The following is a 22,462-nucleotide window of genomic DNA, read 5'->3' on the forward strand; positions in this document are numbered from 1 at the left end:
TCATATCGAATTTTGTTTTCGCTTCATTTCATAAGAACGGCTTAAGACAGAGTAATAGCCTTTACAGTCAATTTAATAGTTAAATATTTTATAATCGCAATTAGCCAATATATGACTTTTGTAAAAATTTGCGCTCCAGAGCATTTCTGTTATATATAAAACATTTAATAAGCCTCAAAAGCACTAATTATAAAATGTTCATTAAAAGAGTAGTCATTGATTTACTTTTGTCCCCAATTATTTCTGAAAATATAAGAACAAAAATAAAAACTAATACGATTTATTTAATTATTTAAAATAATTAGTCTTTAATAATTTGAAAATTTCACAGAACTAGACAATTTCTTAAATGTGCCCATTATCTTATGTATTATTAGTATAATTGTTATAAGTGCAGCGTGACCGTTTATTAAATTTTTATGTGAACCAGTTTTAAAGGTAGTTCATACCGAAAATCTGTTATGTTGACCATTTCTCAATTTTTTAAAATATTTTTTATTATTTGTGAAAGATGATAAAGTGTAACGTTTGAAATAATGTGCAACGTTAACTTGTAAGAAATAGTTCTTCTAGCACTTTTGATGAAAACGACAGTACAGCAATGGTATTTACTAAAAATTTTAATAAATTCATAATGTATACTACATAATTATTTTTTTTTTTAATATAATTTTCATGTTATTAAATTTAGTGTTATTATTGTTAAATATTTGGAAAAATAAAAATAAAATTTAAAATTTTCAATTATATTGCATATTTACAGGATTTCAATTACATTGTTAACAAAGGTCTGTTAGCCTTGCAACTTGTTAGCTATAAATATACGAACTCTTTCGATGGAGGACTCCTTCTTGTATTAAACACAGGTTTTCATATAATATTATTTACATCCCGTTATATTATAGTATTTCTACTCACATATTGAGAAAATTGTACATACATACTATCAGCAACACACATACCAACAAATATTTTCTAAAATAATTGAAAATTTTCAAACTACAATAAATAATCATAATAAATTATATATGTGGAATTATAATAATAATTATTCAATTTTAATTTCCAAAATTTTATAATTCATTAAACATGAATATGTAATTTGTATTTTAGATGTAATTGTCTTTATATATATTAATACTTATATAAATAGGATGCGGAGGATAGAAACTGGATAACGCAGAATAGAAGTAAATTAATTAAAATCATTTTATTCAAAAATTTTATCTCAAATACCACATATATTTATTTTAAGAGAATATTGTATGCTTAATGATTTTTCCCTCAATTTCTAAGATTTTCCTTATAAATTTTAAAAATATTTTGTTTGTATGTTTCTACTCGTATATATATTCATTCTAAACTTAAGAATTTTCTAATTTATGAACAATTTCACTAACAATAAATGAAATGCTTTTTGCTTTTTGTTTAATTTTCCAACCCTATTTTGACAATGAAAATTTTTTACATGTAACAACCAAGTTTACCATTATCAAGTTTTCATTGTATTTTTGTAATCATAAGTAAAATGAATCTTTTGTTTTAATTTTATCAATTATTTTTTTTAGCAACATATTTTTTACTGAAATTATAATAATATTTTAGAATTCTTTTGTAAATCTTCACATACACACATGCAAAAATACATACAGTAATACCTCGTATAAAATTAACTCGATACAAAAGTCATTTAAACTTCTCTATAACTCATCTCTTTTTATAAATAAACCCAAAAATTATGAGGGCGAATTTTTCTTATATATTAATTAGATATGAGGTTTGTTTTGAGCCATTTCGTTCAAAATCGTAAATTTCCGATCCCAAAAACGATTATAACCGAAGTGCTACTGTAAATTGAAATTGTGAGAAAAGAAGCTCTTATTATTAAATGCGACAATCTCATTAGAAAATTGTTAAGTGTAATTTTAACATTTCGTATAAATCTATTCCAATTTTGTGGTATAGAGAAGAATTAAGAATTTTTTAGTACTTCGTATACATTCATTATACATTATGTATATAGTCTTTGATGTTTAGAATAGAAAAATTTTGTTTTTGTTGCTATTTGTGCATGTATAATATAAGGACAATAGAGAGTATAACAATAATAATAATAATAAATTTTGTGTAGACAAAAAAAAAATGTTTGTTTTAGTGAAAAAATTATAAAATATTAAAAATAAAAATACAAACGTATTTGAAGAACACAAAATAATTACAAAGTAATTGTTTATCATTTCATTTTAAATAACTTTTAAGTCTTTCTATGATAGATCCCCTTCGCACAACACTCTATACAGACAGAAATGTTGTCTTTTCTTTGAGATATTTTAAAATTTAAAAATTTCAAAGGAAAGAATATTGAAAAATGAAAGAATTTTTTTTTTATTTTTTTCTTTCAAGAGTAAATCTTACTCTTGAGAATCTTTATGTTTGATTCTAGAAAAATTTGTTTATATAAAACATTTTATTATACGTATACATGTATGTATAATGCGTCAAACTATAGAGATTTATTTTGGATATGAGTAGTATATATATATAAGCATGCAGTCAAGCTTTAAAATCGAATCTCTTTAAATTGTTGGTGTAGAAGAAGAGAAAAAATTCGAAAAATCGATATTTATTTTAGTATAATTAAAATAATATCGTAAAATCAAAATTCTCGTAGCATACCTACGAATACCGCTATCTATTCTAAATTTTACTTATAAAAGCAATATGCTCCTTTTGCTCCTTCTTATTAATCAGTGAAACAGCGTAGTGTGAAGTGCGACTAAATATAGTGATTCTAATATAATAAGTGATTCTATAATATTTAGTTTTAATACAAATTAATTTCTAATATTAAAATAATTGTAATTAAGTTAATAATCGAATTTGTATAACCAAGCACTTATTACCATTGTATATATAATAATATTTACGGAAACAATTAGGAGAATTTCAAGTTAAAAAATAAGAGAGTTAAAAGAGATGTTTAAATGAAAAGAGTTTGAAGTTTAAGGTTCTCTGTATAACGGATGGAGGTCTGAGAGGTTCAACCCATAAAGAGCTTTTTTATTATTTAAAACTGTCATTACTTGTGATCATTACGTATAAATATATTTTGATTCAGTTGGCTCTATGTATGGACCGGTATCGTTCTGTAATATAGATTTTGTAGACTTATAAAATCGGGGTAAAAGGGCACCGTGACTACGAATAAGGATCTATTGTGCCTCCGCCCCTGAGTGCAGGAGCATGGCCCTACAGCACCCGCTCGAGATCCACCGCCCTGATGTATTCGAGCAGCCTGTGAGGCGCAGAGGACCACAACTCCGCCACCGTGAGGGCAAAGTCCACCAGTATTTCCATTTCAATGTGAGCGAGAGCAGTTCTGTAATTTTGGGATGTCAATGAGTATTAAGTTATTTTTAGCAACTATACAGCCTACTGTAATATAATATTTTTTGCATAAATTAAACATTTCCACAAATAAATTTTTGTAATTTAAAAGAAATGTACAAATAATTTTTGAAATTGTGTCTTTTACTTGTAATTGTAATATAATTTTGCGCGATTATTATAAATAAATTATTTTATAGTCTTTTCTGTTATAATGCTTGTTTTCCATTAATCCAATAATATAATTTAAATTTGATTGATTTTTGTATTTTCACAAAATTGTAGCTGACTATTAAAATCAATATGTAAAAATTTGCCTGTATGTCCAAATAATTTTTGAAATGACTGTATTTTGTGAGTAAATAATATTTTTCTTTAACTAATTATATTAGTATATTTTAATCGTTATAATGAAATTTTAACAATTTAATTTTAATTATTAATTGACTAGCTATTCTTCTAATTGAACTTTAAGTTCAATTGAATTTATAGAACAGAAAAAAAATATTCCAATGCATACTTTTAGGCGAAATATAGTAGAATTTTTTAATATTTCATATTTATTATTTTAAAAATTAATTTTATTAATTATTTTGAATAATTAATTATTCTAAAATACATAATTTATACTCTAACATATGGGAGAACATTTTTGTAACCTAGCTATATCTTAAAATAGTTCTCAAAATTTTTACGTTGTTTTTTTTTAAATATAAAAATTTTTATGTATAATAGTATAATAAATTTTGATAATTTTACAGAAATATTATTATAACAGCTTTTATTATTTAATTATTACAAAAAAAAATAACAATACTGTTAAGTTATTAAAGTGTTATACTTGTACATTTCCGGCACATAATTTTATCTTCAATGTCATATAAGATGAAATTTTCACATTTCATTAATAGTTTCATATATAAAAATATTCTTGAAATAAATAAGTTTATAATTTGTGAATAAGATGAAAAAAAAAAAAACAAGACATTGAGTAATAATAAAAGCGTGTAAGAATAATATTATTGTATAACACATTACCATAACTTCATTTTGATGATTTTTTAAACACAAATGGGCCATAACATTATGCAATTTCTAAATAACTGGGAAGATGAGAAAATTTTTTTCTTTCCTGAAAAACAAACATTATATAAATATTATAAATTGCTTAGTTACATGATCAATGTAAATTAACACTGTGTGTGTGTACACGATTAAATTTAAGAAAATTCCCTAAGGTGTTACAAGTATAAAAATTATAATTTTATTTGTTATAGAATTTTTACTGATCTATTTTCAACATTATTTTTTGCTCATATGTAATATAATAGTATTTAATGGATGTTTTTCTTAATAAAATTAAATGTATGTGGGTCACAACAAAAGAATAAAAAATAATTGGTTTTCTTGTTTTTTTTTGTTAGTAAGAGGGTTTAAATTTTAGTATTATATAATTGAATTAAACTTGAGTGAATTAGGGTATTATATATAATAAAAACGCGATTAAAACACGCTTCATATACCATTTTTATATGATTGTTAAATTCTGTATTATTTCATCTGTTAAATTAATAATTTAAATAAAAAATTATTCATGTAATACAAAAAAATATAAATTAAAAATTAATTTTTGAAATGCAGTTTTTTTTTTTAATTAATTCTAGTTTAAAGAACAATAATATCGTCCCCACTTCAAAGGCCATAACTTCTTACGCCCTTTGATCATATGATTTAAGAATATTCCTATCTAAGAATATTTAGTAAAGAGGCAGAGAATAAGTTCTGCCACAATGGATACATTTACTTTAAGATGGACTTTACACAACATTTGAGAAGAAAAGTGGTATGGTATACTAATATTAAAATGCAGAAGTAACGTGGATGCTGTAATAATAAAAAATAAAAAATTTTAATTCTATATTAGAATTATGTCGATTTATGTAAGTAATTTGAGTTCTTAAATTATTTTCAAAAATTATATATTTAAAATGAAATTTGCAATATTTTTAAATAATTCGTGCAGTTATTCGCGCAGTTATAATACGAGTAGTTTTTACATAATTCGTGCAATTTTCAACTTTTAAGTTAATAATTTAGAAAAATATATTAATATCAAAGGAAAAATTACATAAACATTTGCAAAAAGCATCCTCAATTTTGTAAATTTAAAAGAATTAATATAAACAATATGATTTGTAAAAGATTATAATCCTTGCTAAAATTTATTTAACCCAATTTCTTTAGAGAATTTTCTTTTCTCTGGAAAGAAAAATAAAAGAAAATTCGTATTATATTAAATTAATTATGTAAAAATAACATTTTGAATAACTTTTATTTCTTATATAGAAATTATTGTATTCCCATTTAATTTCCACATAAAATAGAATATCTATGCGCGGTTCGAAATATTTTATTAATAATAAAAATCATTGTTTAAAAATTAATTCCAATTTAGACAAGGCCAACACAATATAGTACGACTATCATAGTGAACACGATAATATGACGTAAAAAATCGATAATGTATTTTAATTTTATTAAATTTTTTTTTTGGTTTTACAATCCTTTTTACTAGGCTGAACTAGATTAAGGGTAACATGGAACGTGGGAACAATGAATTTTATGTAATTTCATAATATATGTGTAGTTAAACCACACTCCCTTTACACTTTTGACAGGCATCTAGCGATATCATTCAAAGATCGATTTTAATAAAATAATTAACAGAGATTATGATATGGAGACTCTTACTTTAAGGGGCCGTTAATATGAAAATCTGTTATACATTGTGTGTATGAAGAATTTTGTAAAATATTTTAAATGAATTTTCTAGCTAAATGATAAGAAGTATGGATTTTAAAGCGAATTTTTAAAATTTAATTAAAAAATTGACGGTATTCTTAATAAGAATAAGTAGAGTAGTGTGTACGTTTGAGCGTGAGCTGGACTAGTCAATCAATTTCATTTTTCTAACAAATAACAAGCAAATCGCACGTTCTTGATTCGATGTAGAAGAAAAATTTTTTGGATTAAATAATGTTAAAAATTATATGTACATATTTCTAAGGAATATCGTATCACATTGTTATAGGATCCAAGCAAATTTTCCGATTAGGTAAATTGAAATTATAACATTCAAAGTTATACACTTACATATTTAATAAATAATATATATAAAAATCGCAGTAATCACAATTTAATAACAACAAAATACTAAGTAACCTACATTAATGCATATATATGTATATAATACGATATTATAATACATGTGTATATGTATTTAAAAACGTGCTCGAAAGTAATGTAATACGTGCGGGTTCAGGACGTTTTTTGCACTAAAATGTATACATGTAAAAAAATTTGGGATGGGTTAGTAAAATATTGTATGGGTTACTAAAATATTGGGTGGAAATTTCATTTAACAAAAATTTTTTAACAATGATATATGCCTATATTATGAAATACATTAGAAGCAAAAAAAATGTTTTGTCATTTGAATTAGCTGAAGGTTTAGATTTTCGATACAAGGAACCAAACAACCCAAATTAAAAAAATATTTATGTTATATTTTTATGTACAATGTTAATCTTGATGTTAGTCCATGAATGTTGGGTTCAATAACTGCCCGGTGATATTAAAATATATTCCAAAAAATTACGATATATAAGTGCTATAGATTGAAGAGTTTTATATAGTGAGCCATTATTATAATATAGACTTCAGGCTATTAATTGATTTGCCTCTATAAGACCTTATATAATTACGACTCATTTGAAGATGATATGGTAGTAATAGGGTGCAAGTAGGCCGGACTTTAAAAACGAAGACGAGGTGACAGAATTCTTACTTTACGACGAAGAATACATTAGTCTTATGATATGGTGTCTTGATACCTGTAGGATTCTATGGGCTGAAATAATATTTTTGATAATTATCGTATCATTTAAAGCGCACGTCAAATTATGTTGGAATACTTATAAAGAAACAATAAATATTACTTATACTCTTATATTAGTATACAATATGCATTCTGCTTCATAACCTTTAAAGAACATACTCACTTGTATTCACTAGTTCATGTGAAACATGAAAGCAATTATCTATATTTTTTCTATCAAATTTTCCACCAGCTGCGATACACCCGTCCTTCCTTTTCTTTACCATATATGAAAGCTATATAGGTAAGCTACATATTCTAGCTATAATATTATTAAAATGAAAATGGAAAAGTATTGTCAAGGCCATGTAAATGTTCACATAATAAAAAAAAAATTTTCGTGCCAAAAAAAATTTTTTTTTAATGCTATGACTATAAAATGAAATAGATACACATGCATACATACAAGTATAGAAAAATAAAAATGAATAAAAATAATAATGTAAGTGGTAATAAAGGTGGTTAGGTAGAGTTTTTATAGGAAATAGAAGGTGAAAATTAGGAGCATTAGGTAGCCAAGGAGAGGAACGAAAAGTTGACAACATAATAGACCATATTGTAGAATGCGATTTCTTAAAATATATAGGTGAAGTTTTGTTCAAAAAACCATTTAATATAGAAAGGATTTCTTTGTTGTTATTAGTAAATTTGTGCTATTCTGTTTTTTTAATGAAAATAATCACACATTACCTACATATATATATGAATTTAAGAGTATTAAAATAGGTGTGTATAGCTGACTGTAAGCTTGTTGTATATTAATAAGATTAAAATTTACTTAAAGTTTTTTCTATATAGTTGGTTTGGTTTTGGCGATTCATTCAATAACAAAAAGCTTTATATATATAAGTACATAAATTTCCGGACCTTTTCCCGCGGAAAATTTTCTGTTTCATTCATTTTATATGAGTTTCATGATAAGCATAACCGTAAATGTACAGAAGAAAGTTTTATTGGGGGCAATAAATGTGGTTGTTGTGGGTGAGATAAGTGAGATTTTTTTTTTATTTAATTTAAATATTATTCAATAAATAAAAGACCTTAAACGTACGAGTATAACGAAAAATTACATAAAAAATTTTGTAGAGAAAAAAAATTCATATATAGGTCAGTGCAATTCGTTTTTTACAATTTCTTTGAAAACTAATGACATTACAACTTTTTTAACTATTTTAGTAATTATAATAAAAATGTTATTCATTCGAAAAATGTTATCAAGTTATTCATTCGAAAAATATAGTAGGTCTCTTGGAAGGCAAGGGTATAAAAAATCATATAATATTTTTTATGTTTTATTCAAAAATTCGTGTTGTTGTGATTTAAGTCGGTCGCGAGCAACAATTGAATCATTTTTTTTATATACTGAAAGTGAGATTTACTATTTTACTCTATGTTCTAATTGAATTACTGCAATAGAAGAAAATGAAAGAAAATAAATGATTTTATAATTAAAATTAAAATTGAAACTTCAATTTTAGGTGTCCTTTTACAATTGTCGTCCTAGGCTTCAGCTGCTTATGCACTTCAGAGGGTTCTGTTATGCCCAGTACTGACCATACTCAATATTTCATATTATAATTAAGTTTTATTTAAATGTGAAATGTTAAAATGAAAATTAATGATAGAAAATGAACGTTTTTAGAAAACATTAAATTAAATAATAAAAAATTGCTATTTAAAAATTTAATTATGAGATTTTTTAAACCAATTCGAAAAAAAAGTGGAATCCTCAGCTATATAGTTGGATTTTTCTTTACCCATAAGTTCGATAAAAAAAACCTCAAAATCGAAAATGTAAAATTTAAAATTTTTGTTTTTATTTCAGTTAAATTTTTTACCCTTTTCAATATCCGGGGTCAAATTTACAAAACTTAAAAGATATTCAAAGATTTTCACATTTTCTTCACATTTTACAAAGGAAAATCAATAAATTTTTGGATTGAATTAGGTAAAAATTTCAAGGTAAAAAAAAATATTCTTATAAAGTTTTGTGTTTTATAAAAAATATTGGACAATTTTTAAAAACAAATAATAAACTTGGAAAAAAAACCTTAAGAAACAAAGAATTTTCAAATGAATTTAGACAATTTATGTGACGCCTTCTTTATTTTGTATAGTCACAAATCTGTATTTCATATATGAAGTACCTACATAGTCTAAATTTTATTTCAACATCTAATTCATAATTTAATTTTGAACTTGGCATAGAAATACATACATATTATTATATTATTTTACGGTCAACAATATATTCGTATTTAAATTAAAAGCTAAATAAAATTTTCTCTTAAAAAAATATTTATTATAAAAAGAGAATATTTTACAATTATAATTTTGTACTCTTTATATTATTAATTCGTACATGCAATTTATCATACATACATACACATATATGCATACATATGATTATTATTTCTCAATGTTAAAGGTGAAGGTTAACGACCCCACACCAAAGTGTCACATTCTCTCATTTTTTTTTTTTAATATTAAAAAGTAAAAATATAATTTTATTCAATATAATTTATAATATGTTTATTGAATAAAAAATTAACAAATAATTGACCAAATTAGGATAACGTATATATATTTTACATATTTTACGCAATGTTTACTTTAAATCTGTATTTAGTATTTGCACATATAAATTTAGATTTTATAACTCTTATTTTGATTATTTATTAACCTGTTCGAATTTAAATACGTTATAAATTTATCGTTCCGTTTTGTAATACTGAAATATATATTTCTTGCTCATTAAAGTCGAACTCTAAATCGATTTATCAAAGTATGTATGTAAGTCTGCTTAAATGCTTCTCCGACTCTCTTAGTGATAACTTAAAAATAAACTGAGCTAGATGTATAAAATGTCAGAATTTCGTCAGAATATTGTACTGCAAATTTGACAGGAGAATACAATTTAATTTGGCTACGAGAGACTGTTTCGAGTGGCATCCGTACAAATTCCAATGTAATTTAAATTGAAACGTTCCTAAAGATCGCACAATTTTAATTTTAATAAAAGTACAAAATTTTATAGCAAATTTCGAGAGAATTCAGCTTACATAATGTTTACATTTTAAGATATCCTGAAGTTGACTGCTCAACTCATACTTTTTTTCATTTACATATTTACATATACCTACATATTTATTTTTGACAAGAATTATAATATTCTTTTATTCAAATGTAAATACTCTGATTGAATTCGCTTAGCATTCGTGTAAATTGAAATTTTTTTGTGTATATGGGATTAGTGATGTCATTTAAATTTATGGCTAAAAAATAATTTTTACTAAAAGAATGATTAGTAATGTGAAGAAAATGAAAATGTGATTTTTTCTAAAAAATAAAAATTATAATTTTTGTTTTAAAATATTTGCTTACATTTTGTTTAAACACAAGGTTTTTTTTTCTGCTTCTGAATATTTATGTTGTGTGGCCACCTGATAGCAAGCAAATCTATTTATGTTAGTGCAAAGATCATTAATAAATTATTAATAATTTTAATTCTTATGTAAATATTTAATTAAGAAATTTGAAATATCAATGTTTATAGAAAAGCTAATAAGAAACAAATATGTATTTAATAAATCTTTTCTAGATCATATCGAAATTTTAGAGATAATGGTTCTTGCTCTCTCAAGAACATTGAGAATCTGTAAACACAAATTTTGCAGAATTTACAGAGTTACAATTATGCAAAATAAATTTGAGATTGTAAAATAGTAAATATTAAATTATTTTCATAACCTAAATATGTAAATCAAATTATTGCATACATGTAGGATGAGCAAAAGAAAAATATTGAAGCAAAAAGTCAAATAATGTTCGAATTCGACTCATGTAAGAAAGTTAAGAAAATACCTATACCTTTTTGATAGAATGAAAAATTTTCCATTAAATTTTTGCTTTTATAGAAATTTTAAGGAGCCTTTTAGTTTCGGAAATATAAATTTCTGAGGCGATAACTTTGGAAGAGATGGTAGTGGAAAAAAAATTGTCTTACGTAATACAATCATTTATTAGATTCCAAAAACTGCTGTAGTTTAAGACTTTTGCGGCTTACCGTTAGCAAGAAAACCGATATAAAAAATTTGAAAAAAAAAATGTGTTTGAGAAAAGGGCTAATTTCAACGGATGAACAGACGGGAAGGCTGGACAGCGAGAAACTAATAAGAATTATCTTTTCCAATATTTTTTTAGAGAGGTGCTAAAAATTCAAAGAATAATGTAAAAAATATATACACACACGTTACACAGCTTTCACTATAAGATGCATACTCATTATTTACTTGTACTCACTCACTTCAACATCATTTTGGAAGTTATAATAGCAATGTAAATGCAAAAAAATAAAAAAAAAATAAATCTCAGACGATCATTAACCCTTTTTTTTTCTCCAAAAGTACTTACAATAGTTTTATTTATTTAAAAAAAAAATATTATTTTTTATATAGAATTGTTAAATAATAACAAACATGAGGATGCTATTCAACAACATCATTGTTTGACGATGCAAAACAATAGAGCACAGACAATGGCACAGATAATTTTAAAGTTTTTTTTTTGTGTATTGTGTGATATGAGATGATTATTTAACTGTATATACCTGTGTGAATAAAATACCTGTATGAAATTAAAGTAAATTTTTTTTTAGTAGGACAATAATAATTGCGAAAGAAGTACACTTTGCATATACGAGTATGTATTTTTAAGAATTTAAATGTAAATCGGAAAATGTTGTAGAAGTAAAATGTGCGCATGCACTTAGAATGACCAAACCAATTTTAGATTAGAAAAAATCATAAGCATTTTCACTTCTTTATAAATTATATACTCGGCCAATTAGTATATTATCTTAGTGTACGTAAGATTATGGAGGAAGAGCTTGTTATTGAAATATCTGTATAAGGAAAGAAGAGAAGGAGAGTAGCTACTTAAATTATCAACGTACGCTTATTGAATGAAAGATGTGAAGAGTGCTATGCTATAAATTGCGGTAAATTTAGGTTTGGCTTTTTGTCTGGGTCCCCAGCCAAGCTGATTATAGTCACGAGTCGTATAACACCTTAATCCGGTTCAGGGGAGTTCGAAATGATGGGATGCATGCAAAGGAAGCTTATGAAGGAGCTGATTATCTCTTGGTTTAAGATTTCATCTGGGGACAAGTCTCGAGAATCCTTGACCCTACTCGGCTTCTAAACCACGACAAGGTAGATAATCTCATAAAAGAAGCTAATTAGTTATATACGTAGGGTTTTAGGTTCATTTTAATTAACTAGGGTGCTATACCACTAGATTAAAAAAAAATTAAGATATTGCTCATGGTGGTGCTTTGTTCTTGACCTGGGCAGAGTCGGCAAAACAAAAACGCGAGATTCTAAAAATTAGATAAGAAATTTTTTATATTACGTTTATAGAAGAAAGCCCAGTGTATGTGACGCAGACTTAGGGTGCGAATCTTTTATGCTATATGCATATTAATGAGTGAAAAATTATATTGTCATATGATAGAAAAAGGAATGAACATTAGAGGAACTGTGAATGAATGGACAGATAACTGTCTAAATTCGAACGGGTTAAATATTTCAAATATATTAATTATAAGGTTCCAATATGGCGGCAGTATTAAGATGCACATATCAAATGAATACAGCTTTTGTAAAATTTTTAAAAAATTTAAGAGTAGTCCCTTTTATTATTTATGTATAACAGATTTGAATTATTTAAATATAATTATTATTTTTAATTTAAGATATTTTTAAATTTTATTTTTTTTGTTGAATACTCGGTTCTTTCCAATAGCCTCCTATTCAAACAAATTATTGTAGTTTGTGGTAGCCTTTAAGAGCTTTGAGTAATAATCATTAAAATTTCAATGAAAATTTTATAAAATTTTAAAGTATTACTTTAACATTTATTTATTTTCTGTAATTCAATAGACGTTCTATTCTGTTTCTATAAAATAAAATTGATGTCCGTAACACATTCTATTGTCAAAATCTCTTTGAAATCTAAATATGGTTCATAGTTGTAGTTTTTTTCTTTTAGAAAAATATTAATTAAACCTTATAATTTTTGTCCGTTCTAATTTTGTTTCCTCTTTTTCTTTTGTTTTATAATAAATTATAGTCCCTTTTTTTTGTATATATATTTAGGTAGATTATATTCGACAATTATTATGGTTCAATTTCTCAAACATTATAAATTAAATGTTTTAAGTTTTTGTATTTAATTTGTACTAAAATTTTATATTTTCGTACAGAGTTTTTTAATAGAAAACCGAAAATTCTCATAAATAATTGAGAAAAACGAAAAGAAATTGCCAACAGCTGACTGTGAGATTTATGGTATTTAGTAATTTACGTTAAAGACAGGATACTTATAATTACTAACGCATACTAATACCAATAAGTACTAAGATATTAACGGATACTAATTATTTATATTGTTGAAGATTGATTATTGAAATCTCATTAGTGTTCAAACAATTTCGTTTGCTGCGAATTCGTAAAATCTAATCGAAAATTTCAATAATTATTTGAATTTGTTCATAATCTACAACATTTGAATTTAAATTTAAATTAATAAATACTCCAAGATACTAAATATAGTTTCGAAAGCTACAACTATTATTTGTATTATTGCTATATGTATACTGCTATATGTATATATATGCACACACGACACTACTTATACGCACTACATCCATATAGTGGAAATAATTTTGCTCTCTCAATTAATACGAGTATACAATTTAATTTTGTCGCAAATTTATTTATTTAAATGACTTGTTAGTAAATTATTTCTATATACTCATATTGACACTACAATAACATAAGCTCTATACAAAGAATGATTCAATTTTTTTTTAAATAATGCAGAATAATTATGATATACGCGACATTTTTAAGATTTATAATGGAAAAGAAAAGTCCAAGGCATTGATTAAAATGCAAATTCATTTATAGGCGCGCATGAAAAAACTCATACGAGTATAAATATTTTAAATTGGCAAATGTCATTATGATTGTTTTTAATTTTTGCACTTAATAAAATGAATGATTCATGATTTTAATGAAAAAATCGTCTTATATTTTGAATTCACATATTTCTGTATCAACCGCATTGCATACAATAAAGGAAGTATGTGATGGCATCAAATTTCGCATGTCTAGCTTTCGAAAAAATTTATTCTTCTGTTGTAGGGAAGCGTAAATAAACCATTTTTAGAGAGATGTCACCTGGTATGTTTGTCTATCTGTCTGTCTGTTTATCTGTCAGTTTGTCTCTGCATATCAGTATTTCAAGTTCGGCTGAACCGATTTTTATCGAACTTTATTTTTGAGCTTTCTTTGGGAATGCGACAGTTTGATAAACTTTTGGAATGTGTCAGTTTTCTAGAAATATGGTCCCATTTTTCGTTTTTTATTTTTCAGAAAAATAATCAAATAATTTCCACAGTTATAAGTTTTTTGGGTTTGGGAATTGATCTTTATACCTCCTATATGGGGCGATTATATTTTTTAAAATATCTCAGGAACTAATTTGCGGAATTTCTTCAAATTTAATATTTGAAAGTTCTGTTTGCTACCGGGAGTAACTGATGACTTGGAATTTGTTACCAAGAGTTTATCGAATCAAATTTGCGTCAAACTGGGATCCTTAAAATATGAAAGAATACATTTTGCGGTGGGTTATGTGCTGACCATATCAGATTTTTTATCTTGAATTAGTCTGGAATAATAAATGATTAAATAAACGGTAGAATTGTTCTTAAAATGACTCCCTTTTAGTTTATCCAAAGTCCCCTTTTAACCACAAATTTATTCCAGTGTTTAAAGAAAAAAAAAAAAACAGAAAAACGCCAAGAAATTGTGATTAATGTAAATGAATTATTAAAATTAAAGTTGTTTATGACTAATAATATGTAAAGTTGCTTGAAATGTAACTTAATAAGTTGTGTAATTTATGTAAAATTGCGTAAACAATTTTTTTATTATGCAAATTTTGAAATTAATTTTGATTTTCATATTATGTAAGTATAGAACTTAGATTTTTAAAATAACAATGTATTTTAAAATAAATGTTGTATACTATTTAATTTGAATTGTGTGAAATAAAAATTAGAAACTTGATAGTGTTATTGCCAGTACAGTTTGATAGATATTGCTAGTAATAATTCCAAATTTCTTTAATTAATAATGTTTCCTAAGTGTGAATTTAATTTTCTAAGTTCAAATTTAAAAAAAAAGGAAAAATACTGATTTGATGAGTTTTATCTCAAAAACTATGACTTAAATCTAGAGACCGAAAATAAAGATCAACTAATTACCTGTTAAACGAGCCCCCGATATTTACTCTATGTCAGATGATTCCGAAGTTATAAGCACATACTTAAATGCAGACAAAATCTAATAATCTGGTACATTTTTTTTTCAACGGCCTGTAGCTTGAAAAAGAGAATGTCTGCACTCCCTTTCCACCCACACACAGTTTTTACTGAAAACTGATCAAATAATCATCCCTGAAATTATTTGCCACCTTATATGCGAAACACCCTGTATCTTTCTCAATTCTCTCCACCATATTATTTACATTATCTGGCCAATTTTTTTTAAGAATTATTTATTCAGATAAATAAACTGATCATATTTGAATATTTGTAAATTTGTTAAAATTTCTATATGAAAGTTAACTTAGAATCAAAAAACAAACAATGATTGGGATGCATTTTCCAAAATTTACAAAATCATAAAATTAGAAGAGTATATATAGAAAAATAAATATAATCATTTACAAAATGCAGTGAATTGAAAATGCTCATTTCAAAAAATTTTTTCAAAAATGGACATGAAAATTTAGGTCACCGCACTTTATATGTGCATCATACCTATATGCAAAAATAAATAATATTCAAATATTCACTGGGAAAATTTTTATGTTGAATTGAGATTTTCAAACATACATACTCGTATATGATTACAAAATATGATTGACTTTTAAAATTCAATTCCATTGGTAATTCTGTGTATGATTGATGATTGATTGAGTTTTTCAAGTATACCTTGATAGTATCGCCTGTTATGTTATACTGTGCAATTTATATATTTAACATCTTGCACTACATTAAGGATAAATATTAGCTTAACTCGTAAAATTAATTTGGAAAATCAAATTGTATTTGTAATGTTGCATATGATTTTTGAATTTAAATAAAAACTGAATTCATTTAATTAATCTTCATTTTTAATTAAATAGTAAGAGTGTTTAAAAATAAATTAAAATAGAAATTTTGTTTGCTCTCTACAAAATACCAGAATATTAAGAAGAAGAAAGCTGTTTGAATTGCATGTGAAGAATATGAAATCATTTAAAGCATTCGAAATCAATATATAATTGGTCTACATATAGATTATGTATAGAAATTATTCTTGAAGTACAAAGAAATCGAAGATAATGTGGAAATTTTAACATTTTATTTTAATGAACAGCAATATTTAATTTTGTGACAAAATGTTCGTCTTTGTCGCCGATATTTTCATGTACGAGTACATATTATTTTATTCCACAAGACTCAAGATTTCATTACCATTGTAATGATTGTCATGATGATATTAGAGTATTAATTTTTTATTGACTGGATTATAAAGTTCTCCGAAATTATTATAGTTTTTTATAGCCTATACTGTCTTAAATGATTTCAATCGATTTTTATTATTCCTTAAGTAGCTGTTTAGAAAAATTTATTCAAATATATAAAATGCTAAAGAATATTTCCAAAATTTTTTTTTTTTGTATTTTAATCCAAAAGAATTGAATTTAATGCAAAAGGAGTCTCAAATCTTGTGTATAATGAAAATAAAAAAATTCAAATTACGATTTTTACTCTTTTATTATTACAAAAATGTAAATTGGATACTTATATTAGGCTTGTTGGTTTTATATTTAACAGAAAAATTACAGTGATCTTATCGAAATTATATTAGAGTTATAAATATTTATGCTGTGGCAGATAAAACGAAAATTGAATCGAATTATTCGAAAATTTTATGAGTTTATAATATTAAGTTTTTATAAACTGTTATAAATTATTAGAAATTAGTAATGAGAATCAATAACGTGTTATAATTTTATCAAATGAGAATTTCTTCTTCTCTTTAATTTGTAGTCGGAGTCATAGTCGGAGTCGGAGTTGGAGGCGGAGTCGGAGTCGGAGTCGGATTCAGAGTCAGAGTCGGAGTCATAGTCGGAGTCGGAGTCATAGTCGGAGTCAGAGTTGGAGTCGAAGTTTGAGTCAGAGCCATAGTTAGAAGCCGAAAAGACGAGAGTTTCGAATCGGAGGCGGTAATTAAAATATTTTAATAATTTTTTCAAAATCATGTGCAGAGAGAGAGAAGACCACAAAGTTAAAGCTGGATTAGAAGTCTAGCATAAATGCTACTTTCAACTTACAATCCAAATTTTAATTTGAATCGCATGTATTTATGTAATATCATTAAAAACTCTGTTGAGTAAAGTATATAGTGCTGAAATATTAAATTATAACATTATACTTACACACAGTCCTTATGATTATTACATTTTAAAAATTACTTCGATTTACCAATTATCTTATTGACCATTTCGTTTATTATGCTTGTAATTTCTCAATCACCGATAATATGTTAATGTTTACTTCAAACATGAAAAGATTTTCTTAAATAGCTCTCTAATAATAGCGCACATTTAATGCTCACTTCATTGTTCTTCCCCATTAAAATGCATGTTTTTTTTTGAATAAGATAAACTTCCCAATAATTTTTATGAGATCCTAAAAAATATAAAAAACATGGCAAGGTACTTTTGATAAAATTTTAAGAAACAAGTACATATGTATTGCTGACAGGTTAAAGTATTTCTTAAAAAATCCAATAAAAAAATGGAAAACCGGTTACGTTTCCGTTACGTTTCCTTGGTAAATTTTCAATTCTATAATTAAAAATTACAAATGAATCGCAAAAAAATATGTTTAGCGAAAAAGAGTTGTAATTTTAAAGTACCTTTGATAGTATTTACGAAATTATGGGTGTAATCGGTAAACATAGTAGTTGGTTGCTATAGGTAATAAAACTGTTGGTACAGTTTTTCATACAATATAGTGAAAGTTATTCATTCAGGTCCTTATTAATGATTGTTTTACAGATAATCTTTAAAAGGAAATTATTATCTCCCGAGTTGGTCCTTTAAAACCATTCACGACGCAATACCAACATACGTATGGGGATCTGACGTTTTATTTGCACTTTAGTCGAATACAAAATTGCTACGGTTCAAAATTTTGAAACTTAGTATTAAAATGAATACATTGTAGTTCCAAAATATGTACATTATCAGCACATTGTTCAATACTCTTTTACTTCAGCTTCTCAAATTCTTGCGTATGAATCCATGTGTTTGAGTTATGTGAGAACATAATATGCGTAAAATGAAATCAATAATGACTGTACTCTTTGCGAATTTACTCAAAACCAAATTACTCGTTATAAGTCTCGTTTATGCCTTCTTCTTTTGAGTAATAAAGAAAAAGAACTAAAAAAAAAATATTTAGTTACTTCCCATTTTAAATTATCGTTCGTTTTCATGCGATCAGCTGATGAATAAATTTATATCGTATAACAAAAAAAAAAACAAATTCAAAAAATTGCACTGGTCATTTCCGTTTTCTTTTTCTTTTTCAATTTTTTTTTTTGTCATTTTACAATTATTACAGTTATTGATTGTTATTTTACCGGCCGTAAAATTATATATGTATGTGCACAGACATTGACATTTTGCCGGTATAATTTGTCATTTTGACGTTATTACTTAATAATCATAAGAATATTGTTAAAGAATTACAATTATGGAATTAGGTACTTTTTTAATGTTAAAAGACATTCATATGATTTAAAAGTTAATGTTCTTAGCGTGTCATGAGAGTTCAAATAATAAAAAAAATTTATTATAAATTGCAAAATATTTGATTAACGTTCGTGTATATTAAATAATAATTATATGAAATGAACTGATTTGACATCAAATTATAATGAAAAGAGGTATTAAAAGTAGGTGCTTAAAGAAATGGAGATGGAAGGGTAGAAATTTCTTAACTTTTGTATAATATCTTCTTGTTTTTAATTCAGAAATTTTAAACATTTTTACGATAACGTTCCCCCTTATTAATTAAATGTGGTGCTGCTCATAAGAAAGGCTCTAAATGAAAAGTGTCGAAATTTTCTTAAAGATTAATTGTTGTAAATGGTATTCATACATGGAATTTATTTTTCAGATTATGAGATGGAAATTTTACAATAATTCTGAATTACTTTCGCTCATTAGTTTTATTTAATTTAGAGTTTATACAATAATTTATTCAGTAATAAATAATTGAATGTTAAATTTGAATATGCTCTCGGCAAAAAGTACATACATATTCCTGTAACCACATTGAACTTTTACTAAAATACTAATCTACTGTATACAATGTATTAAATTATAGTTTAAGCAAATTTCTATGCAGCATATTTAAAAAAAGACCCCTCAATTTTAATATTTATTTATGTAAATTCTATATAACTATTATATTTCAAATTTTTTCTTAAAAAAATTATTTTCAAGCGTCTCTATGTCTGGAATATTTTGCAATATATAATTAATAATTTGCACAAAAATATTGTTATAAAATTCTAACACAAATTACAATATTTCCATTATATAATTTCATTCAATTTAATGCCAACGCTGTATAATAAAATTATAACACTTTTTTCATTTATACCCACTTCAATTACAAATATTTCTTACTTCATTTTCATATATGGATCTTTTGATCAGTTTGTCATATTCATCTATTAATCCTATTCTGCATTATTATATAAAAAATTTTTGAAATTAAAATTGTAGGTTTAGTATTTTCCTCATCCAAATATTTTTGCTTCCTCTGATGGTTTATTATAATTTTTTCTATGAAATAATAGCATATTTATAGGATTATAAATTATAGTTCATTTGATGAATATAGAATTCAAGTCTAATTCAGTTTTTTATTTATGTGAATTTAATATTAAATTAAATTATTCCGGTTTTATAAGGTTTAATTTTTTTTAATAAAAATTTTTGTGAAATTCATTAATAATTTCATAAATAAATGGATTTAAATAAAAAAAATTGTCGGCATATACAGTTAATGTACATATAGTTGAGCCTCTATGTAAAACTTAAAATGTTAAAAAATTTATAAGTAAATTCGGATCAAAACAATGGTTTTTGAAGCAGTACATTTCCTTCTCTAGTTGGTAATAATTTCTTGTTGAAATAATAATATTTTATTAAAATTATTGCTCTTTTTAATTGCATATTTTTAGGAGTAGAGTAAAAAGAAACATTAACATATTTGAGATTTATTGCTTACCTTTGATTACAATTAAAAACAAATTTTCTAACTTTTGTCTTATTGAGAGTCAGAATTTCCTAAATGGCAATGCAAATGGACGAGTCCATATTAGCTTAAAATAGAATTAAAAAACTTGTTAGAAATAAGAGAAATGGATTAATAAAATTGATTAAAAATTTCTTATAAAAATTCTTATAATAATGTCAAATATTTATTAAAAATTTTATGTTAATGGGTCCATTATGCAAATTTTTAATTCTGGAATTTGAAATTCAATAATAAAAGTTAAAGATGTTATAATACGTTTTTCTAATAAATCATTGAAATGTCCCTGTATATACATTATTTTTTATATGCACATTTTTCTCAAATTTCTTCCCTTACTCAGACATTTTTATTAACTCAAACTAAATACACATACGACAAAACGTAATGTGTATACTACATGAAATGTAAGTGTCAAATGTGCATTAATTCAGAGTCACATTCTTCTCAAATAATTGTTTTTTTTTTTGTTAATATTTTGTCAAGGGATGATTTTATTTTAATGTAGAGTATAAGAGAGTATAGTCGTACATTTTTGGAATAAATGACCCTCATTTTATAAATCTTTCATCTTATTGGCATTTTATATATGTGGAGATTGTAAAAATAATAATATAAAGATCAAATTAAACAAATAAATTTGTTATTTTGCACTTCCCCCTTATTTGTAATCATAGATTGCTTGCAGTAGACCTTACGAATATTTAGTTTTAAATTTCATATTCTATATAATTTCAAAAATTATGTGTGTATTCGAATATACATTATTCCACTTGACGTAATATTAATACTTAAAACAGATAAACATGAGTGTGTATTTGGAGTTAAGTAGAAAAAAAAAAATAAGCAAATACTAAATTAAGTGCTTCAGAAATACAAAAAATTTGAATATTAACTTTATTGCTATTTCAGTAGCAGTGTTATTAAAAATCTAATATTCCCAAGATTATTAATGGTTATTCAAATTTTATGTGCATTTGTCACGGAAAATTTATTCACATTCCATACCGTTGTTATTAAACGTACTTTATGGTTAAGTATATGTGAGCCTCCATGGAACCTATTGTCATATTGAAATGCATTTTCCTAAAGAACTAAAGTAAGTATTATTAATGAAAATTTTAATTTAGGTTCTTAAGACTTTTTAAATTTATTTCAACATTTTTAAATTTCTGGGTTACATATCATACTATCTATATAAAATAAAATTAAATATAATTAGGATAACACTATATTATAAATCAACTCCGTTATCATTTTTATTATTTCTATATTTTCTTCATTGGAAAGTGTATAGTAAAGTATATTTTATACCATATTTAACTCAATCTTCAATATAAAAATTCCAATATTAAATTTTTACTCATTCTTCCATTATAAATTCTCTCATTTTGCAAAACACAAAAAATACTCAATTATATCACTCATTTTTTTTTACTCAAAATTAATAAGTACTAATAATATCTGAAGATGTATCGTATAACGTATTGTATTTTGAGTTGAATTTTTGAGTTATATATTCAAGAAAAAAAAAAGTCAAGGTAAAACAGAAAACTTAATATATTATGACAATAGAAGTCAAATGGAATATTGTTTTTTACACGTAAAATCGCAATTTCTCGAATTTTTTATAATTTTGTATTTTTTATCGTAAAAAAATATGCATAAAACATAAAAAA

This window comes from Condylostylus longicornis, unplaced genomic scaffold, assembly GCF_029603195.1.
Source record: "Condylostylus longicornis isolate FDR11 unplaced genomic scaffold, ASM2960319v2 ptg000006l, whole genome shotgun sequence".
Lineage (NCBI taxonomy): Eukaryota > Metazoa > Arthropoda > Insecta > Diptera > Dolichopodidae > Condylostylus > Condylostylus longicornis.